This window comes from Brachycentrus maculatus, unplaced genomic scaffold (genome assembly GCF_059751285.1).
Source record: "Brachycentrus maculatus isolate JH-2025_06_01 unplaced genomic scaffold, ASM5975128v1 h1tg000343l, whole genome shotgun sequence".
Lineage (NCBI taxonomy): Eukaryota > Metazoa > Arthropoda > Insecta > Trichoptera > Brachycentridae > Brachycentrus > Brachycentrus maculatus.
The window spans coordinates 565,602-591,102 of record NW_028281092.1 but is presented as its reverse complement, the minus strand read 5'-3'; the positions used below and the strand labels follow the sequence as shown (position 1 = coordinate 591,102).

General features: G+C 30.9%; 1 protein-coding gene across 1 annotated transcript in view; it reads right to left on the bottom strand.

Moving 5' to 3' along the window:
- Positions 1-25,501, bottom strand: part of shot (dystonin-like protein short stop) — a 331,096-nt gene that overhangs the window by 127,098 nt on the left and 178,497 nt on the right. The gene's annotated exons all lie outside the window — the stretch shown is intronic.

Sequence of the window (25,501 nt, the reverse complement as noted above, 5' to 3'; positions counted from 1 at the left end):
TGAGTGTGTCCAAATACTTGTTCACAAAATCTGGATTATCTCCAATTGCAGGAGTTATTTTCATATTATTTTTTTGACATCTCATCAAAGATGAAGAAGAATATGGAAGTCTGGGCATTTACGGGGCTGACTACCGTCATAGGCTGATTTGAGAGACCATTTTACACACGTGTAACAATTAACCAATTCTACCCATTATTGACAACCAACTACTGAAATTCTTGGAAGTTCTATATATATGAACCAATTTTGAGCCGTTGTTCTTGAATCACTAGAACTTCATTAGAGACATCTATTGGTGAGATGAAAAGAAGCTTTTTATTGAGCAGAAACTCTTTTATTAGTATGTGAGGTCCGAATTCTGAATTATAAATCACACACGAGAAACGCCAGAAAATATCATTTTCATTTTTATTATTTAAGCTTGACCAGATAATTTATTTCGTTTCTCATGTGTGTGATTATAATCCAGGATTCGGACTTTGCATACAAATAAAAGAGTTTCCTACATAAAAGCTTAAGTTGTAGGATTCCATTTGCATGTTGGTTGCAATATCGATAGATGTGGTATTTCAGGAAAATAATTAAAATTAAATAATTAATTAAAATACACACCCGACACTCGTAGGAGAAATCGTACTCGTAACTATCACACATTTTTTAATATTTTTTTATAAACTTATTATTTATTTTAATAAAAGCACTTTATTTGGGGCACATTAGCCCATTTTAAAGCATCAAAATACTCGAATATATTTTCTTGTAAAACATTTGTTTATATATAAAACTAGCTATTAATTTATAATATTTTTAAAAAAACTGTCTAATAAAAAAAATAGGTACATTATTTATTTTGGTACATTATGTATATGAATTTTCAAAAAAAAAAAATTAAATAGTAATAAATTGCTGTCCTGACGAAGGAACATTTGCAGCAAAAAAGGTGACCGTAAGTTTATTTTTATTTTTGTTTATTATGTATACGAATGCCTAATGAATATAAAAGTAGTTGTATATTGCCGTCCTGACGAAGGGACATTTGCAGCAACAAAAATGGAGGCTGTAAGTTATTTTTTTGGAAACTATGTATATGAATTTCCAAATATAAAAATAGTAGTAATATTTTGCCGTCCTGACGAAGTAACATTTGCAACAAAAAATGTAGCTACAACATACTTTAAAAAAATTCTATTAATGAATTTCGTTAATGATAAAAAATAGTAATAAATTGCCGTCCTGACGAAGAAACATTTGCTTTAAAAGAAACAATAGGCTGCTATCTTTTAAACGACATTTTTCGACGACAAAATCATTTGATTTAAAAAAAACGAGTATCATTTAATGTCACATTTTCGCATTGGCGTTTTGATAAGTGCATTATCCGAAACTACGCGATGTCACGAGCATGTTTGCGATTATCCGAAGCTTATTTAAAAAAAACGTGATATCACCCTGTGAGAAAATAAATTAAGTACTTAACGATCGTTAAACAAGCACCGGCGGTGTTGCCAGACGTTAAAAAAACCGCTCTGCATAATGGCAACAGCGGAAATATTTCAAAATTTAAATAACGATTTAGAATTCAAAATGTCGCAACGGTTCCGGCGCGAGATGATGTCATTTTTATTATTTAGTCAATTATTTAACGAAAAAAAAATGTCCGAAGTCGATTGAAGATTTACGACGGTATAAGCTACATTACTTTAAAATTTAAATATTAATACGTTAATATACAGGGTGGCGCAAAATTAATCACCTTATCGGAAGATGTTATAATTTCTGCAAATGGCGTCGTGCGTCAATCGTATTTGACATTACACTCACTCCTTTCAAGAACGTCATAAATCAAAAATCGTCAATTTTCAGTTGTGCATGTTTTCGGAATGCCCAAAAAATGTATTATATCCCAGAAAAAGAGCCATATTTTCAACTTAATATTTACCCGCTACAGGGCAGAAAGTGTTGTTTTTGCATTTTGAAGAAAAGGTATGATTTAGTTATTATTTTTTAATATACTAAATATTTTTCGAATGGAGAAAATACCTTCAGGTTTTACCTAGAAAGATCTGTTGCACAGTAAAAAGTTCAATAAGTGGCTTGATATTTATTGTATTTTTAATACATTGTGTTATATTTTTAAACTTTAAAAACGTTCTCCTGAAAAATCAAGTTTTTTGATTTATGACGTTCTTGAAAGGAGTGAGCGATTTGTGAACTAGACAGCTGCAGTAAATCTAGTGCGAGTAGTATGCGACCCCGAGCGCCGAAGCCGTTGCCGTTTTTCTCATTATCCTACATGATATTCCTTCTCCGTTTTCTTTCCCACGTGAGAGACATATTGGTATAGAGGAATAGAAGTAGATAAGAAATAGCAGGCAGGAAGATTAAAAGAGCGGAAATAGCTAGAGAACTCGGGGTGGCATGCTAGTACTCGTAATTGTTTGCATAATGTGGATGCTGCTAATTTGTAAGAGTCCCTTAAGGCTTTACAATTCAATTTAAAATAATACTTTTTTTTTAAATTTCTTAAATTGGAAGATTTTTTTAAAATAATTTTTAAAAATAATACATTATTTTGTGAAAATTTAATAAACATGTTTATGCTGCAACCCCTAGTGCATGTTGGTCTTCGGGTAGACCAAAAATCGCATATGTTAAACATTGTGTAGTTTTAAGTAGTGCTATGGTGGTGAAGAGTAGTATTGTTTGCATGCTGTGGTAGTAATTGTCCTGACGAAGAGACGGGTACGTCTCGAAACCGGTAGACATAAAAATCTCAGTGAGTGGTTATTCACTAATATTACTAACATTTTTGTAAAAAAATAAATAAGTAATAAATCGATAATGATTTAAAAAGTCAATATTACTATTTACTGCGTCGTAACCAAGCAAATATCGATTTTAAAAATCGATTAAAACCCATCGCAGTGATAAATCGATATTAATAGCGCGCGGGCACATGCCTATTGTTTTCGAAATATAAGAAAATAAAATGAAATACAGAGGGGGGTGAAAATAAATATTTGTGATTTAACACTCTAATATTTCTTAAATATTACCCTGGTCTGGTCCCTGAAGCGCAGGAATGATCACCTTGCCGTCTTATAAGAAACGATCAAGATAACACTGCGTCAGTACGATGCAGTGCCCTATGCTTATGCAGGTTATTAATTCTTTATTTTAAATACAGACATTGAATTGACGCAGTATTATCTTGATCGTTAATTACACGTGAGGCGTTAGTTCAAGGTTCAACTTTCACGGGCAGTAAGAAAAAAATCGCGATAATGTTGGGGGGGGGGGGGAATCGATTTGGTCGAGAATCGTTTTCGGTGCTTCTTTATCGCTCACAGAGCTAGCTTCCTTGCGCAAGTCGGGCAGTCGGGATGTCTCGCTAAATTCGAGAATAGAATCCCGTAAATGTCAAGAAACCGTAACGCGACGTACCTAACGTGCGCTTTTTCGAATAAACAACCCGAAAGATTGCAACGTCTGCATAACGAGCCGGCCATCTCTAGGTAGGTCACATATTTTAAAAATTAATTCACATTCTATATTAAAATCATCACAAAGTTAAAGCCAAGTCAATAAATAATGTTTTTTAAACACAAATAATCACGTTCTATATTCAAATCATCACAAAGTTAAAACCAAGTCAATAATTAATGTTTTTTAAATACAAATAATCGTGTTCTATATTTTAATCACCACAAAGTTAAAGCCAAGTCAATAAGTAATGTTTTTTAAATACAAATAATCACGTTCTATATTTAAATCATCACAAAATTAAAGCCAAGTCAATACATAATGTATTTAAACACAAATAATCACGTTCTACATTCAAATCATCACAAAGTTAAAACCAAGTCAATTCTTTATTTTAGTGCTTTCACACAAACATCATGGTCAAGTCAATAATTAATGTTTTTTAAATACAAATAATCGTGTTCTATATTTAAATCATCACAAAGTTGAAGCCAAGTTAGTAAATAATATTTTTTAAATACAAAAAAATAATTATGTTCTATATTTAAATCATCACAAAATTAAAGCCAAGTCAATAAATAATGTTTTCAAACAAAAATAACCACGTTCTATATTTAAATCATCACAAAGTTAAAGCCAAGTCAATATATATTATTTTTTAAATACAAATAATCATGTTCTTTATCTATATTTATCACAAAGTTAAAGACAAGTCAATAAATGGTGATTTTTTTAATACAAATAATCACGTTCTAAATTCAAATCATCACAAAGTTAAAGTTAATGAATAATGTTTTTTAAATACAAATAATCACGTTCTATATTTAAATCATCACAAAGTTAGAGTTAATGAATAATGTTTTTTAAATACAAATAATCACGTTCTATATTTAAATCACCACAAAGTTAAAGTTAATGAATAATGTTTTATAAATACAAATAATCACGTTCTATATTTAAATCACCACAAAGTTAAAGCCAAGTCAATACATAATGTTTTTTTATACAAATAATCACGTTCTATTTTTAAATCATCACAAAGTTAAAGCCAAGTCAATAAATAATGTTTTATACAAATAATCACGTTCTATATTCAAATCATCACAAAGTTAAAGTTAATGAATAATGTTGTTTAAATACAAATATTCACGTTCTAAATTCAAATCATCACAAAGTTAAAGTTAATGAATAATGTTTTTTAAATACAAATATTCACGTTTTATATTTATATTTATCACAAAGTTAAAGCCAAATCGATAAATAATATTTTGGAAATACAAATAACGTAAAAAAATAATAATAGAGTTGTTTTTTGAAGTGTTTGATGAATGAAAGGGAGTTTGTGAGCACAAAAGGACGTCTGGTATGTGTGAAAATAGAACGGAGCGCAAATGTCAAGCCCGAAATACGAAACGCGATTGTTTCAAGAGATCGTCTTTTATTTATCGGCCAGAGAATCGATACTCTACCGAAATATATATTACCATTCCGTATAATAACATCGGCTTAATTTAAACGGTTTCGTAACATCCGGCCGACGGATACTCAATAACCGGCCTTTGGAAACATCAAAAGAAATTTAAAATAATCGAAAAATAAAAACAAAAAAAAACCATTGAAAAACGCAGGTTTATTAGTATTTGACATATCGCTCACTCCTTTCAAGAACGTCATAAATCAAAAATCGTCATTTTTCAGTTGTGCATGTTTTCGGAATGCCCAGAAAATGTTCTATATCCCAGAAAAAGAGGCATATTTTTAACTTAATATTTACCCGCTACGGGGCAGAAAGTGTTGTTTTTGCATTTTGAAGAAAAGGTATTGTTTAATTATTTTTTTAAATAAACTAAATATTTTTCAAATGGAGAAAAAACCTTCAGGTTTTACCTAAAAAGATCTGTTGCACAGTAAAAAGTTCAATAAGTGGCTTGATATTTATTTTTAATAAATTGTATTATATTTTTAAACTTTAAAAACGTTGTCGTGAAAAATCAAGTTTTTCTCGGTCTTCCTTTGCTCCCTTTTCCAATTACATTCGCCTCATAAATTTGTTTTACCGTTCTTTCCTCACTCATACGTTCCACGTGTCCAAACCATCTCAACACACCTTTCTTAATTTTATCAATAATGCTTGTCTTAAAAAAAATATGGGAAATTTGAATTTTTTTACCTTTAAAAAAACTGTATGTATTGGAAAATGCTGGTTTTTTAAACCTGGAGTTTTTTTGCGCGTATACCGACAGTTTAAGGCTAGAGATTAAATTTATCGTGCGGTGAAGATAATATTTATCAACACGATTATGTCATACATATAATTGTGGCTGTCTTGTTATCAGGCACAAAACAGCGGTAAACATTATATCCATAACGACAGCTGACTGAATTGGTAATAAATGAATACCATATAACTTACTAATGTTATGTTTTAAGGAATGGGAACACCTGCCTCTTGTGCAATTGCCAACATACTATGTAATTATTAAAAATAAACATGATTTATTTGAATAGTTACATAGTTTCGAACGCCGGTATTTTGAAAAGAAATTTGGAATATTTATTGTTAATTTATTTAGTAGAATAAATAAATTAAAAATAAATATTCGATATTTCTTTTCGAAATACCGGCATTCGAAACTATGTAACTATTCAAATAAAATAGTTTCGAATGCCGGTATTTTGAAAAGAAAAATAGAATATTCAACTTTTATTTATTTATTAGAATAGTTACATGGTTTCGAAATTTAAAATAATTATCAAATATTTATTTTTGATTTCTTAATTTGAATAGTCACATTGTTTCGAGTGTCGGTATTTTAAAAAGAAATATCAAATACTTATTTTTAATTTCTTTATTTGAATAGTAATATTGTTTCGAATGCCGGTATTTTATAAGAAATATCAAATATTTATTTTTCATTTCATTATTTGAACAGTTATAAAGGTTTGAGTGCCGGTATTTTTAAAAGTAATGTGGATTATTTTCTTTTAGTCTTTATTTGAATAGTTACACAGTTTCGAATGCCGGTATTTTAAAAAGAAATATAAACTAGTTATTTTTATTTAATTTATTTGAATAATTACAAAGTTACGAATGCCGGTATTTTGAAACAAAATGTCAACTATTTCTTTATTAATTTTCTTCATTAGAATAGTTACATAGTTTCTAATACCACTATTTTAAAGAAAAAAAATCTGAATAGTTACAATATATTGTTTGGAATGCCGGTATTTTAAGAAGCGATATGTTTTTTAAAATTCTTTATTCCTTTTTTACTAACATAAATTGTATACATTTATTTAAAGAACAATTTAAAACATATTTAAAAAAATATAAATTATAGAGACATATCGCTCACTCCTTTCAAGAAAGTCATAAATCAAAAATCGTAAAATTTCAGTTGTGTATGTTTTCAGAATGCCCAGAAAATGTACTATATCCCAGAAAAAGCGGCATATTTTTAACTTAATATTTACCCGCTACAGGGCAGAAAATGTTGTTTTTGCATTTTGAAGAAAAGGTATTGTTTAATTTTTTTTTTAAATAAACTTAATATTTTTCAAATAGAGAAAAAACCTTCAGGTTTTACCTAAAAAGATCTGTTGCACAGTAAAAAGTTCAATAAGTCGCTCGATATTTATTTTTAATAAATTGCGTTATATTTTTAAACTTTAAAAACGTTCTCCTGAAAAATCAGGTTTTTTGATTTATGACGTGCTTGAAAGGAGTGAGCAATATATAATTTTGAAAATATTAATATTTGAAAACAACAAGCTATTTTAAGCTCAATTAATTAGTAATAATTACACTATTCCGAATGCGGAAAAAACAACGCACTTTATTATTATTAATATAATAAACTAACGAAATGAAAACTTCTAATGTAGTGTTATTTATTATAATTACAAATTAAGTCAGAAAACCGGTATTTAAAAATGATATCAGAAACCAGTTTTTTTGAGACAATTGAAGGTTAAAAATTTTAGTGCAAATTAAGTAGGTAAAACTAGATTTTTTCTCTTTTTTTATATTTGAAAAAAACGTTAGTAAAAGGGGGAAATACAATTGTAAAAAATATATAAAAAAAAGATACTGTCTTAATCCTTACAAGCCGGTCATAAAAAATAAAAACAAAAGTATGGCACGATATAAATTAATTCTATTTGGAGACATCGTTTTGCGAAAATTACTAAAAAGATCGCTGAAAAACGGAATAAGGATTTCTAAAATCCTTATATTCCATGTTTAAAATTGAAATTTCAAATATCACTCCAATTTTGACATAGAACACTGGAATGAAATGATTTCAAATATCACTCCAATTTTGACATAGAACACTGGAATGAAATTATTTCAAATAACACTCCAATTTTGATATGGAACACTGGAACGAAATTATTTCAAATATCACTCCAATTTTGACATGGAACACTGGAATGAAATTATTTCAAATATCACTCCAATTTTGACATGGAACACTGGAATGAAATTATTTCAAATATCACTCTAATTTTGACATGGAGCACTGGAATGAAATTATTTCAAACATCACTCCAATTTTGACATGGAACACTGGAATAAAATGATTTCAAATATCACTCCAATTTTGACATGGAACACTGGAATAAAATTATTTCAAATATCACTCCAATTATGACCTGGAACTCTCAGTCCATTGGGATGTGATAATTTCAAATTTCACTCCAACTTTAATACAGCAATTTTAAATTGGCAATTTAAAGACCGGCGATAAATAATGCGCCGATTCGATCGGGACGATAAATTCTAATGGAGTTTCGACAGCGAATAAAGCGGACAGATTACTTTCGCAAATGTCAGATTACGACGAAAATTATTATATTACAAACACGGGATATTAATATGGTGATTTGAAGAATAAATTTTGGGCATTAATTGGCCATTGCATAATACAAGCAAGGAAGTCAATTTCTCGGGTGTATACAGCGGCGAGGTAGACTTGTCTCTAGTCGCAGAACACGTCCTAAGGCGTGGATGAAAATGGTGTATATTAATATTATAAAGGTTGTTTTTTTTAGAGGTATACAAATTCAAATTTCCCGCAACTAATTGATGGTGACGCTCGCCGCGTGGCGCGTTGCGCCATCTTGTTGAAACCATAGCTCTGTCACATCAATGCCATTCAACTGAGGTACGAAGAAGTCAGTTATCATGGTTCTGTAGCGCTCTCCATTGGCCGTAACATTCTGGCCGGCATCGTATTTAAAAAAGTATGGGCCAATGATTCCACCTGCCCATAAAGCACACCGAACAGTAACTTTTAATAGATGTAAGGGCGTCTCGACAAAGGCTTCTGGGTTTTCTCCACTCCGAATTCGGCAATTCTGCTTAGCGACATAGCCATTTAACCAAAAAAGAGGATCAATTGTTTTCGGCCCATTCACCAAACCTACGACGCACATAATGGACATTCAGTCTATTCATGGTGAAATGGCAAAACGTAACGACTACAAATCAACTCTCAACTGTCGAATTGACAGTCTGTAGAATCAATGTTGCCCGTTTAAAAACCATCTCTTTAAAAAAAAACTATTTTTAAATAATAATAATAAAAAAACGAACACAAAGTGTTGAATTAATTAATAATTGCAAAAAAACGTTGAACGATAAATCAAAGATTGTAATAACACGGACCTTATTTCGCTCACTCCTTTCAAGAACGTCATAAATCAAAATACTTGATTTTTCAGGAGAACGTTTTTAAAGTTTAAAAATATAATACAATGTATTAAAAATAAATATCAAGCCACTTACTGAACTTTTTACTGTGCAGCAGATCTTTTTAGGTAAAACCTGAAGGTTTTTTCTCCATTTGAAAAATATTTAGTATATTTTAAAAAATAAGTAAACTATACCTTTTCTTCAAAATGCAAAAACAACACTTTCTGCCCTGTAGCGGGTAAATATTAAGATAAAAATATGCCTCTTTTGCTGGGATATAGTACATTTTCTGGACATTCTAAAAACATGCACAACTGAAAATTGTCGATTTTTTATTTATGACGTTCTTGAAAGGAGTGAGCGATTTGTGAAAAATATTCGCATTGTACCCTCCCACAATATTTTTTGCTACTTCTTTGCAGACTTCAAATGGTGTTTATTTTGCAGACTTCAAATGGTGTTTATTTTGCAGACTTCAAATAGTGTTTATTTTGCAGAACTCAATATCAATTTAAGAAATCAAATATTGATTTGCGAAGTCGTATAACGCAGATATTTTTCTCACGGCTTTGAGAAGGTTTCGTTTCGTATTTCTAATTTACATTTTGTATTGGATGAAAGACCATTAATTTTGAGAAATTTTAAAAGTTAAATTTGAATAATTAAGTGGAAATTTCTAGCAGATTTTTGTAGCTGTTAGGATATTTAAATAAAGTGAAGTAAAAAGGATAACAGAAGATTGAAGAATGCATGATATTTTACTCATTTTTACGAAGAATATGAAAATATTAGGTATGAATATGAATATTCAATGAATTTCACAACCGGAATTTTAGTACAAAAAAATTGAAAAACGGAATAAATAACGTTGGAACATTGAAGAATACATGAATATTTAACTGAATTTTTACGAGAAATATGAAATTAGGTATGAAGATGAATATTAAATAAATTTGACAACCGGCATTTTAGTCCAAAATGAATTTGAAAAACGGAATAAATAGTTTCTTATTATTATTATCTTTATTTGTACACATCGCTCACTCCTTTCAAGGACGTCATAAATCAAAAATCGTCATTTTTCAGTTGTGCATGTTTTCGGAATGCCCAGAAAATGTACTATATCCCAGCAAGAGAGGCATATTTTTAACATAATATTTACCCGCTACAGGGCAGAAAATGTTGTTTTTGCATTTTGAAGAAAAGGTATTGTTTAATTTTTTAAGTGTAGAAAAAACCTTCAGGTTTTACTTAAAAAGATCTGTTGCACAGTAAAAAGTTCAATAAGTGGCTTGATATTTATTTTTAATACATTGTGTTTTATTTTTAATCTTTAAAAACGTTCTCCTGAAAAATCAAGACGTTCTTGAAAGGAGTGAGCGACATGCATTTTTAGAAATATGTAAAAACGTTTAATCATGGTACAATAAGGAATTGGATTCGATTCTCGGTAGGGTTTTTATAAAGCGTCTTTTTTAATGTGATTTCAACTTGTCTAGATCTTGTCGTAAATTAATTTAGTTTCAAAATAACGCCGCATCCATCCACTGACTAAAATAACAAATAATATTCCGCAGCAAAACTAAAATGAATATCTTCTAGCCCTTATCCACACCCAATGGTGCATAGGGCACTGCATCGTATTGACGCAATGTTATCTTGATCGTTACTCACATGAAGGCAAGGTGATCATTCCTGCCCTTCAGGGACCAGTCCAGGGTAATATTTAATAAATATTATGGTGTAAAATCACTCCAATTTATTTTCAACCCCCCTGGGAATCGAACCCGGGACCTCCAGCACGGTAGCTAAATACGCTAACCATTACACCACGGAAGCAGGCTTAGTAAAAAAAATATCAATATATACTTATTATAATGATTAAAGAAAACACTTCGTTTTTTACCACTTGAGTTTTATTATAGACTACATGTTTCAGAAGTTAAACTTCCATCATTCAGGTCATTTAGTTATTATACAGACCTGAATGATGGAAGTTTAACTTCTGAAACATGTAGTCTATAATAAAACTCAAGTGGTAAAAAACGAAGTGTTTTCTTTAATCATTGTAACATGTCTTACCACAAAGTTAATGCCGAAACAATAAATAAAATATACTTATTATAATCAAAATAATGAAAAGAAAAAACGGACATAAGCGCGGCATATAAAATGTACGTAATTAAAATTATATTTTTTGTTTAAGCATTAACTTTGTGGTGAGACATGTTACAATAATTAAGGAAACACTTGTTTTATACCACTTGAGTTAAACAAGTGTTTCCTTAATCATTGTAATTAAAATTCGTTTAAAAAAATTGTAGGTATTTTGAACTATGTATTTAAAATTTAAAATATGGTAATTTGCACTCGATGATACACATTTAATACTGCATTTTCACTGCGCCGGAGAATTACAACGCGAAAATCAATAAAGTCCCAAGCGGAAAGTCAACAAAAACGCACTTAGACACTTGAAAATTGAAACAGTTCTTCATTACGGTACAACTCGTCGACCAAACGACCAAATTTCGTCTAAAAACGCGTGTAAATCGGGTCGAAAGCGCGGCTTTAGGTAACATCCGGCACATATGTCAAGTCTTAGGTTATGTTTTCCGTCAGAAAGTGTCAGTTGGTGAAAACTCCGCGACGGCAGGGCGGCGCTGGCGCGGCGCTCAGCTGTTTTCGGGATATTATTGCGCCGAAATGGGCGGATCTCGCGAAGTTCAAACCGAATCCAGAGTTCCGATCGGAAAATGGAACGTTTCTACAAAATAATGGGCCTTATTTCAAATTTGAACAAAGTTCAAATTGCGAAATGGAACGTTTCTACAAAAGAATGGGCTTTATTTCAAATTTGAACAAAATTCAAATTGCGAAATGGAACGTTTCTACAAAAGAATGGGCTTTTTTATTTCAATTTGTAAAATGGAACGTTTCTACAAAAAAATAGGCTTTATTTAAAATTTTAACAAAATTCAAATGGCGAAATGGAACATTTCTAAAAAAGAGTGAGCTTTATTTAAAATTTATAAAAATTCAAACCTCGAAATGGAACGTTTGTACAAAATAATGGGCTTTATTTAAATTTAAACAAAATTCGAGTTGCGAAATGGAACAAGAGATTTAAACGCATGAATGCGGATGAGGCGAATATTATTTGCAGAGACAGAGTGGTGTGGCGTTCTATTTTCTCTGCCTACCCCCGTTGGGACGCGGCGTGATGGTTAGCTAGCTAGTTTGTCACGTTTCTAGGAAATAAAGAAGAAATACTTCATTATAAAATGATGTATTTCTGCAAAAGAATGCTGATGAATAATGATATATGAAATTTGTAGGAAATTCCAATCACGAATTTAAATTTTTTTACAAAAAATGGTAAATTAGATCTGAATCCGTCCATTTAAAATGGCTAATTTAAATTACGAAAATGAACGTTTCTACAAAAGAATGGATTTCATTTCAAAATGATTCGATATTCCAATTACAAAATGATATATTTCCATAAAAGAATGTTGTTTATTACAAATTTCAACAAAATTTGTAATACAAATTGAAATATTTCTACAAAAGAATGGCGAATAAGAATTGAATCCGTCCACATTTATTGGTATTGATTAAAATGGCCAAGATATCGCTTACTCCTTTCAACAACGTCATATATCAAAAATCGTCAATTTTCAGTTGTGCATGTTTTCGGAATGCCCAGAAAATGTACTATATCCCAGCGGAAGCGGCATATTTTTAACTTAATATTTACCCGCTATAGGGCAGAAAGTGTTGTTTTTGCATTTTGAAGAAAAGGTATTGTTTAATTATTTTTTTAAATATACTAAATATTTTTCAAATGGAGAAAAAACCTTCAGGTTTTACCTAAAAAGATCTGTTGCACAGTAAAAAGTTCAATAAGTGGCTTGATATTTATTTTAAATACATTGTATTATATTCTTAAACATTAAAAACGATCTCCTGAAATATCAAGTAACAGTAGATTGTAAGAAATAGTGGTATTTACTAAGTAAAACATTAATTAAAAATGGATAGATTTTTACCACAAAGTGACTGCCGAATCAATTAATGAAATCAAGTATTTTGTTATATGACGTTGTTGAAAGGAGTGAGCGATATGTTAAGTTGTGTAATGTAATCATTATTTTTAGATAAAAATAGAAGAAGATAATAAAAAATACACAATATTTAAAGAATTCGATACTATCCGAGTAATGCAAGCATTCTTGATAAATTGTGGTTTCAATTGATAACCTCTTATACACAATTTATCAAATTGACTAATTAATTGATATGAATGGAAAATTTACGCATATCTAAAAATAAAAATATGACGCAACTGTATTTTAATACAATTTGTTTTATTGTATACATTTACGCTAGTTTTAATTGATTATTTACTGCAAAAACGTCAATTTTCGTCAATTAAAAATAATTTTTACAATTCAATTTTTTTCTTATTATCTTTTCCATATCACGAATTTGTGGAAGCCTGGCTGTAACTGGCATCAATGGTAAGGTAGAGGAAAGGCAATTGAGATGGGATGGGCACATAGGGCGCAGAGAACCTGAACATATTGTCAACCAGACGATCGCCATGGATCCATTCGCCATTTACTTAGTAAATAGATAGTCACTAGCCCATAGAATGTCACGTTTTGGATTAAAAGATATAATGTTTATATATGTTATTGTTTATTCTCAATATGTTTGGTGATTTACATTTTTATAGGATTTGGAAAAACCAAAATGTTTATTGTAAGTGGTTTACACATTACATTTTATTTTTATAACATTTATATTTTTATTTTTTATTTTTTATATAACATTCTTATAAAAAATTTCTATGTCAGTAGTTTATAACAACTTGTTAAATTGATGTGTCGCAATTGATGTGTTTTTTATAAATATTTATGTAAATGGTACAATAGTACCGTATATATAAAAATTAATAAATAAATAAATACCACTATTCAAATAGTGGTATTTATTTATTATAAAATAAAATTATAAAATAAAAATAATTAATTCTTGAAATTATTTATTTCATTATATAATTTAGTAATGTAAGTAGTGTAATGGTCAGCACGCTCAGCTACCGTTCTGGAGGTCCCGGGTTCGATTCCCAAGGGGGTAAAATAAATATAAGTGATTTTTTCACTGTAATATTTATTCAATATTACCCTGGACTGGTACCTGAATCGGAGGGCTGATCACCTTTCCTTCATGCGTAAACGATCAAGATAACACTGCGTTTATATGACGCAGTGCCCTATGCACCATAGGGGTGCGGGTAAGGGTTTATATTATTATTCATATCATTATTCCATTCGATTTTTTTGCGTCTTCCATAACTAATTAATTCTTCCAATTCAAGGCCTTTTTCAATTTGCTGTTTAAAAATATGTTTTTTGTTGATATTACATAAAATAGCTTGTTCAGTGGTACTAAACCTTTAATTATATCGAAAATATTATTAAAAAAAGGTTTTCATACAAATAATTGCTTTTATTCAACAGTGGTTCTAAATCCATGAATATACCAAAAACATGATTATATTAAATCATTAAAATAATTGCTTACATTAAAAAGTGGTTTGAAATCATTGAATATACCGAAAATACTATTTTAAGGTTCAAGAAAAAAATATGGCATTTAAAAATAAACTAATAATAAGATATTAATTGTAATGACGATGTTATTTTAAAAGTAAAAAAGAATAATACGAATATGTATCAATTTAAAAAATGATACAATATACCAGTTTAAAACAAAATATTGAATGATTTTTTTTGTTATCCCAGCGGAAAGTCGAACATCAAACTCGAAGCATGTCAAAACAATGTAGTAACCATTGGATTATTTCTATCTTTATCCGTACCTATGGTGCATAGGGCACTGCATCAGAGCGAGTCAACTTGATAGCTAATTACATTACATAAAGGCAAGGTGACCTATGGTGCATAGGGCACTGCACCAGACCGAGTTAACTTGATAGCTAACTACATTACAAAAAAGGCAAGGTGATCAGCCTTCCGCTTCAGGTGATAAAAATATAGTAAAAAAAAATACAAGAGTATTTTTTAAAAAAATCTCTTCGAATGACTTCGAGCCAAACGCACTAACCATTGCCGTACGGGGGCGAATAAAAATTATCTACAGCTTATTACCGTCGCAATTCAAATTGCAGCAACATAATCCCGGGTCATAAATTAAAATAATATTATCAAATTAGACGAACAGATAAAAATTACAAATTACGAAAATAAAAAAAAATTAATCCCGATTTTAAAAATTATAAAATACGACAGCATATAAATATTTTTTATTGGTAATAACGCAATCACGAATTCGGGCGGACGGTCTTCATAACGCAAGAAAAAATCCAATTATAAACAAACATAATTGCAATAAAATTACACAAGGCGTATTAGAATTGAAAACACGCCGGCGCTTTAACCAAAGAATTGTATAATTCGAGCCAGAAATAAGATAAATCGTAATCATATACAAAAAAACATAATTAAAATATTTTAGAGAGATGACGGTCGAAATTATTCACTTAAAATGCACATAATTTCACGCACTGAGCACAGAAATCACAAATAAATCACAACACATATTCGAAATAGCAATTTATTCCAAATTGCGCACACAATAATTTATTTTACGAGGTAAAAACTTTGTAACACTGCCGCGCGTGCGATATTCCGAATTCAAATATTTACGATTGGTGTAAGACCACACAGAGAACGGAAAAACGCGTTCGGAACTCCAAATTTGAAATTGGTATAATACCACACAGAGAATGGAAAAACGCGTTCGAAATTCAAAATTTCGAATTTTCGATTGGTAAACGACCACACAGAGAACGGAAAAACGCGTTCGTAATTCAAATTTTCGAATTTGCGATTGGTATAAGACCACACAGAGAACGTAAAAACGCGTTCGCGACGTTTTAACACGTAATTGGTGTAAAACCACGCGCGAATCTTCCCAATACAAAATAATAACATCGGACTCACGCGAACACGTAATTATAATAGAAAATAGGAAAGATTGCCGGCGCGACGTTTTAAACGTACTCATACATACGTGTTAATGCGTTATTAATCAGTATGTTTGTTTGTATCGTCGTTGCCACCAGCGCGGCGAATGATCGATTTAAAGTTTTTATTGGTTCGTTCGATAATCGTAATCGCTCTAATCGTAGCAATAAACCGTCTTCCGTGCGTTATACGAGCGACCCGCGCGCCGCGACGACCAATCTGCGTCTGGCTGGCGAATTGGAAAAGGAAAATGCGGACGGGCGAGATCTGTTCCTTCAAAGCGAGTCTAGTCTCGGACCGGTATTTGTGATATTGTACACAAATAATACCGGCGTGGATCGGTCACGATTTCTTCGATTTCGCATATCGGTTGACCTGTTTAGTACTAATTTATCGTCGTTTTTTCGGCAAACAGGGTCTAAACCGGATTACATATAGATCGTGATTTTTTTAGTTAATTATTTTTAAGTTATTTTTATCGACTATGATATATATTAATTAATAATACCCTTGACTAACTCATCACCCTATTATTAAAAATAATAATTTTATTACAAAAAATAAATAAAATATATTTTTGTAAAACAACGAGATAAAAATGTTTCATTGGAATAATAAAAGAAACGTAACATATTCATAAACATATGTTGCATTTAAGGGTTAATCTTTGTTTTAAGCCACTTTTCACAAATTGGTATAAAACAATGTGATGAAAATATTTCATTAGAAAAATAGAAGAAACATAACATATTCATAACCATATATTTAAAACTACATATTTGTTTTAAAATCACTTTTTACAAATAGTCTACTGGTGTAAAACAACGCGATGAAAATGTTTCATTAGAAAAATAGAATAAACTAAACATACCATATTTAAAGGATAATAATTGTTTTTAACTTCTCTACAAACAGACAGGTGTAAAACAAGGTGATCAAAATATTTTCTTAAAAGAATCAAAGAAATGTAACATACTCGTATTGATAAGTAAACATATCTAATTTAAAGGTCAATCTTTGTTTCAGACCAATTTTAACAAACAGGACCACTGGTGTAAAACAAGGTGAAGAAAATGTTTCATTAAAAAAATAAAAGAAATTTAACACATTCATAAACAAATACTAAATTGAAAGGTCAATCTTTGTTTCGGGCCACTTTTGACAAACAGGACCACTGGTGTAAAACAAGGTGATGAATATGTTTCATTGGAAAAATAAAAGGATGAAAGGGCCATAAAGAAATGGGGGCAAACACTAATAATACTGCACTCTCGAGTGCCGGAGATGCACCCAAAATACCAAGAGCCCGATAACGCTCGTTTATGGGATGGAAATAAAATAAAAATGGAGCTTCAAGCGATTTTCATTGGAGGACGTCAAAATAATTCAAGCTTCAGAGAGATAAATAATGCAGCACTTAATGTCCTAATTTTCAAGTTTGCATATCGTCGACTTAAGCGCTGACTCGCAAAAATAGAATACATCAAGTATCCGGCTGCGCTGAGAGCCGGTCGTCACCCCACGCCCGATTTAAAAATATATATATTTATTTATTGGATTTTGTTTGTTTTTAAGAATATATTATTATTTAACAGTAGCGCGTATCTTATTTTACGTAAACTTAAATTTTAAAGTTGTTTTTTTGTTTATTTTTATAAGCTTTGTACCCATAAACAAAGCATATAAAAACTGCAATATATTTTTAATACAGGTATAATAAATTTACAAAAGTTGTTTTTTTTGTTTTTCAATATTTGTGACAACTTTTTATTTCCGATATTTCACAGAATTTTGACAAAAAGTCGTCAATCCAATATTAGTGTAATTTTTTAAGTTGTTTATTCGTTTATCGTTATACTTATAGTAAGCTTTGTACCCATAAACAAAGCAAATAATAAATGCTTAATATATTTTTAAAAAATACAATAAATTTTAAAAAGTTGTTTTTCTTTTTTATGCAACGTTCGTGATAGCATTTCATGCCGATATTTCACAGAATTTTGACAGTAACTCGTATCTTAGTTTAATGTATATTTTAAAGTTGTTTATTCGTTTATTGTTATACATGTAGTAAGCTTTGTACCCATAAACAAGGCAAATTATAACTGCAATATATTTTTTAAAATATGATAAATTTTAAAAAGTTGTTTTTCTTTATTATGCAATGTTCGTGATAGCATTTCATGCCGATATTTCACAGTATTTTGACAGAAACTCGTCATTCTTATATGAATGTAACTTTTAAAGTTGTTTATCTGTTTATTGTTATACAATTCATGTAGTAGAACGTTCGTAAAAGTATCATCAAGCGAGCGATATTTAGTTTTTTTTCTTCACATTCAGCTAACACTCTCAATGTCGGTATTATTAGCAGCAGAAAGCACGTGTTTGTCGGTAATATCACACATTAGAGCTGTGTTAAGTGATTAATTTTACTTGTAAGAGTATACTCAAACAAATTTCTTAATAATTACCTCAAACATAAGAGCTACTAAAAGATGTTTAGTATACATTTCACCACATTAGATTTTTTACTATACAAATCGTTATGATAAACATTAAATTTAATTCTATACGAAAAACTTTGTTTTTTATCGCTAAATAACGTTATGATAGGCCATGATAAATATTAAATGTTATCTTAATGGAAAAACGTTGTTTTTTCGCTAAATATCGTTATCATAGATCATGATATACATTAAATACTTTTTCTTAAATGGAAAACTTTGTTTTTTTTCGATAAATAGGTTACGATGGTCTTGATAAATAATAAACGTTTTTTAAAGGAAAAACTTAATTTAATTCCCTAAATATTTTTGTGCGGTAAAAAAATAACGGTCAAATTTATATTATTTCGCTGTATATCGTTATGATACGCCTACATAAACACCATTTTATTAAAAGCAAAAATACATATTTTTACAATATTTTTAACAAGGTTTGTAATTATTAAACCATATTTTTTGTAACCATTTCATTACTTATGAATGATGAAACGCTTTTTAAAACCAGGTTTGTAATTTATTGAATTAAAAACGTTATTATAAATATTTTTATAACTTATGAAAGATTGAACACTATTTTAAACAAGGTTTGTAAATTTATTTAATAATTATCTTTGATAAAACCATTTCCATAACTTATAAAAAATATAAGTACTACTACAAAGTTTTTAAATTTATGTAAATAAACACTTTGGAATGGTAATTTAAATAACTTATGAATGATAGAACACTATCATAAACAAGGTTTGTAAATTTATTTAATAATTATCTTTGATAAAACCATTTTCATAACTTATAAAAATTTAAGTACTACTGAAAACAAGGTTTTTAAATTTATGTAAATAAACACTTTGGTGTGGTAATTTAAATAACTTATGAATGATTAAACGCTATTAAAAAAAGGTTTTTAAATTTATACAATTATTAAATTAATTCGAACAACCGTGGCATCAAAGGGTTAAACGATAAACGAATCATTTGACCTTCGCAAAAACTGGCTTTGGTATTATTTAGCGAATTTGAACTAAGCACCAAGTAAACTCCCACATTGGACTATTGTACGCGTATTTATGTATTTCGTATTTTTCCTTGTCAACATTGACCTCGAATATTTTTATTTATTACCATTTGGTTCGGAAGATACGTCGTGGTTTAATAATATCAAATTACTATAATTTGAAATAGAAATATTATATTTTTCGTTATTTTTTCAAAATATAATTATTACCAAACATGGACGAATGCTGGACGATGCATAACAACTACTCTAGGCATCTAGAAACTGCTGAAATGCGAATGCTTAGATGGTCAGCTGGAGTGTCCCTTAGATACAAAATGAAGAGTTCACGCATTCGTGGAAGTCTGGCTGTAACTGACATCAATAGTAAGGTAGAGGAAAGGCAATTGAGATGGTATGGGCACAAAGGACGCAGAGAACCTGATCATATTGTGAACCAGACAATCGCTATGGATCTTCCTCGAAAGACATCTAGAGGAAGATCAAAGAATTCATGGATGCTGCAGAAAGATAACATAATTCGAAGGCATGGCCTAGGTGACGTTGTCCATGATGGAAGGACCTGCAACCTGAGGACGAGGAGAGCTGACCCCAACAGTCTACAAAGACGATAAGTTGGGATGAAGTCAGGAAGAAGAAGATAGTTTTAATTTCACGAGTTTATGACTAACCATCGGAAAGTGTTGGTCTTATTTAAAACATCCTATCTATCATCAAATTTTCCACACATTCGTCTAAGGGATCGCATCTCAACGGCGTTCTCTCTGTTTTCATTATTTTTTGCTGTATTTTTTTACTGTATTTAAAGCATCATTGATTCTATTCATACAATTGTCCAAATAAAACAACCACGGTGACATTACACAGCCCTGTTTTGCGCCTATTGATATCGGAAACCACGATGGAATGCCTCCATGAACTCTTATACTAGTTATGCTGCCTTCGAACAGAGAAGTATATACATACACTTAGCTTAAATTTTTGGTGTAAAACAAAAAAAAATACAGAAAATACCAAGAGTCTCTCTCTTTATCAAGATAATGGCGTCTATTCCTTGTAAGCAATTTATTTCACAGTACTTACATTATAGTTAAAATAGCAAGTTTTGGCAAATTAACGTAAAAGGAAACAGTCATTTACCAAGGGGCATATCCGTAAGACAGAACCGCAAAATTCTGGGAGTTAAATGACGAAACACGAAGGCTATTACATAACGTTTTATACTCGTTCAAAATCATACAAAGTGCCCCCTCATAAGATAAACTGTCTTCGGTAACGGCGGATCTCCCACGCAATAAGCATATTAAGTATGGAAAGTACTTAAATTCAAACTGGATAAAATGGCAGACGTTGAAAACGCGACATCTGGGTAGGGGGTCGAGCCAGCGGCCTTGCGGCACGCTCCCAAACCCAAAACATCGACAATAAGAGGTATTTTTTTTATTTGGAAATTTGACAGGACATTTATAATAATAATAATTTTGATCATCCGCATTTTCATAAAATACTACCTCAAGGGCGCTTATAAAGACTATACATCAATATTACAACACATCAATTATCACAGCTAAATAATGCTGTTTTTCACAAAAAATCTATTTTTTACCCGTTGAAGTTGTTTACAACATTTTGAGTGTGTCCAAATACTAGCATTTGGACACACTCAAAATGTTGTAAATAAATTAACTGGTCAAATTAAAAGTTAAAATTTAAAAAATTTAAAATCATGTTTTCAAGCGTTTCTCAAGAATGTGAATATAATCCAGAATTTGGACCTCACATACAAATGGAAAGAGTCATTGCTTAATAAAAGCTTCCCTCATTCCAACATAGATGGCTATTGTGAACTCGCTCATACTGTGTTACGAGTTAGATCAATATATCTAGAAGTTCCAAAAATTTTAGTAGTGTGATTTTCAATCATGGGTAGAATTGGTGAACGTTACACGTGTTTAGTGATAACTTAACTAAGTCTATGACGGTCGTAAGCCCTGTAAATGCTTAGATTTCCATATTATTCTTCATATTTGTTGAAATGTCGAAAAATGTGTTGCAGTTATATCTAAACACGCGTAAATTTATTTATTTATTATCACCATATTACATATGTAATTACAAATTACAGATTACGGTAATGTGCCCACACTGAGTTTTCTCGTGCCGAGGGCAAGGTTGAAAGCAATGTTATTTAAAAGTTTAAAAGCAATTTTTTTTTAAAAATATATTTCGCTCACGTATATTATAAGAGGAAGCGGAAACGATTCGCGTTTTGCAAGTACGGAAATCCGGCTCGGAGGACCAACATGCGAACCAAGACGAGTGAAGGAAGAACGATAAACAAATTTACTAGGCGAATGTAGTTGGAAAAAGTAGCAACCCTATGACAGTCGTAAGCCCTGGAAATGCCCTGATTTGTGAACAAATATTTGGACAGAAATGTTGAAGAATCCTAGCCTAGAAATACAAACCCCGAATTTATACAAGGGATCCAAAACTCCTAATTGGAGGTAATCCAGATTTGGGAACAAGCATTTGGACAGAAATATTGAAGAATCAAAGCCTAGAAATGAATCCGAAAATATGCAAGGGATCCAGGGTTCGAAGTCGGTGGATCCGGTTCGCACTGGTCAACACAAGTCAGGGTGACGCAACGGCTCTGCGACTGCTCTCGCAAGTCGAGTGGGATAACAAGGCGCTCGAGGGGACCTCCAAACAAGGACGGACAAGCTTGTGTGGCGAACCGAGTGACGTCACTTCAGCGTCTGCTATGTTCGATTCATACTAGATCGATCGATTCAATCGAAAATATCGAGGAAGGAAAATAGCAAGTATCCACAATTCGCTCACTCCTTTCAAGAACGTCATAAATAAAAAAAAACTTAATTTTTCAGGAGAACGTTTTTAATGTTTAAAAATATAACACAATGTATTAAAAATAAATATCAAGCCACTTATCGAACTTTTTATTGTGCAACAGATCTTTTAAGATAAAACCTGGAAGTTTTTTCTCCATTTGAAAAATATTTAGTATATTTAAAAAAAATTAAACATGACCTTTTCTTCAAAATGCAAAAACAACACTTTCTGTCCTGTAGCGGGTAAATATTAAGTTAAAAATATGCCGCTTTTGCTGGGATATAGTACATTTTATGGGCATTCCGAAAACATGCACAACTAAAAATTGACGATTTTTTATTTATGACGTTCTTGAAAAGAGTGAGCGAATTGCCTTCCAGGTTTGGCCTCAAAGGTAATTGTGTAACGCTTCGTAACTAGTTAAAGCTGTCCATTTAAAACTTGACTTTAACATTATGAATTCGCTATTTATTTGAACCTATGGTGACACGTGTTTCGATGCATCAAACATTTTTATTATTATTACTGCTGAAATGCGAATGCTTAGGTGGAATGTCCCTTAGAGACAAAATATTCGTCTTCATCTTTGATGAGATGTCAAAAAACAATACGAAAAGTAATGATTATCACCGTTTATATGATAGGCCTTTAAATCGGACTAAAGTGCCTCGTGAATGGCCCATTGTGTGCTGAACGGCCGTTGAAGAGGCGACAAAAATAAACACGCTAGAGAAACCATTCGGACGCTCTGTCAAATCGATACTTTACGCGATAATCCCCACAAAACGTGCTGCGTACCAATATTCTGAGCAAACAGTGACATCAGACGCCGTCATTACAGAAGCTACGAGAATATAAATACAATGTACACACTTGAATCTCGGATCATTCATGAACGCTTAAAATTAGCGCGGATTTAAAGAAAATATCGTAAATCTGATATCGCTCGCTCCATTCAACAACGTCATATATCATAATTCGTCAATGTTCTGTCCAGAAAATGTACTATATCCCAGCGAAAGTGGCATATTTTTAACTTGATATTTACCCGCTACAGGGCAGAAAGTGTTGATTTTGCATTTTGAAGAAAAGGTATTAATTATTATTTTTTTAATATACTAAATATTTTTCAAATGGAGAAAAAACCTTCAGGTTTTACCTAAAAAGATCTGTTGCACAGTAAAAAGTTCAATAAGTGGCTTGATGTTATTTATTTTTAATACATTTTATTATATTTTTAAACTTTAAAAACGATCTTCTACAAAATCAAGTATTTTGATATACTTTTTGACGTTGTTGAAAGGAGTGAGCGATATGTGCATTCAAGACAATAAAAAAACGCAACATTTTGAGTGTGTCCAAATACTTGTTCACAAATGTGGATTATCAATTATAGGAGTTATTTTTTATATAATTTTTTGTCATCTCATCAAAGATGTAGAAGAATATGGAAGTCTGGGCATTTACGGGGCCTTACGGCTAAATCCAGCATTCGGACCTCGTATACAAAGGAAATGAGTTTCTGCATTGAATTGTAGTTTCTTGTTTTCCATGACGTCATTAAAAACAAAGACGTGGTCATTTATTTGAATTCTTTTCCCACATAATAATATGACAATTACGACATAGCGGAATGATCTCATTTCAAGAATTATCATTTGAAAAAAATATATCAAAACTTGCAAAAAACGTTACAAAAGAACAACACTTCACCTAGTGACCCCTGGCAGACCTTGACCGGTTTCGTTCAACCTTTCCACGAGCAACGGACATTCGAGTCATAATTCACCAACTCTAGTTACGCATGCAAATCGACCCGGGGGTCGAATCACAAAACGAGCGTTGTCCATCGAGTCTAGACACTGATTTAGGAGGTGTGGTTACTTACTTAGTTTAAATTAATCTAAGTAGTGTTTTGTAATATGGGTTTTAATCTTCAAATTCGACGTTTTGGAAATCAAATTGGACCTTTAACAAATCAAATTGGACGTTATGTTGTATTTTATAAAAAATTTAGAATTTTTAAAATATATTCATATTAGTACTACATATACCGCCATGCGCTAGTGTGAATACCTACACACATTTTTTTTATCTTAAGACTAGCGAGTGCGTTAGTCGTCAAGTTTGCGAGCCTGTGCGGCGCGCTGTCATAGTCTGTGCGCGCGATGTGCACTCAAGTTTTCAGGCAAGATTTTCAATACTTCTCTCAATCACGAGTACTAGGTACTTTAAAGATATTATTAAAATGTTAAAAATTTCTAACATTCTCAATTTTAAATTTTGACTAACCCATAATTAATAACCAATTAAATTTGATAAAGAAGCGGTTAGCTTCGAAACCGGTAAACATTATAATCAAGATATAATAAAATATTTATAGTGATTTTAAAACTAAGTTACATTTTAATTATAAAATGGAAAATCACAAAGTTAGTGCTTCAAATATAAATTATAATTAAATTCAAGTCCACTTTTAAAAATATTCCATTGTCTTCATTTTCCCTTTCATTTTTTTTATAAATGTCAGACCGTAACAATTTCATTTTAATCTACATTAAACTGATGATGGAATGATTATTTCGAAACCGGTAGCCACGAAGGAGTGTTTTTTTAAAAAGTGGTATCGCACAAAGTGAAAGATGAATGATAACAATCACAAAGTGAACGATGAATGACAACAATCGCAAAGTTAACAAAGCTTTTAACATACAAAATATAGTTACAGATTTGTTGAACGTTCTATTCGATTCGTAAAACGTCCAATTTGAACTGATAAACCTGTATTACGTACGTATATTGTCGTACGACATATCGAGAAGTCCTTGTAACTCTGGCCGATGACATCAGTGCAGATATGTGGACTTGTTGACGCGAACTT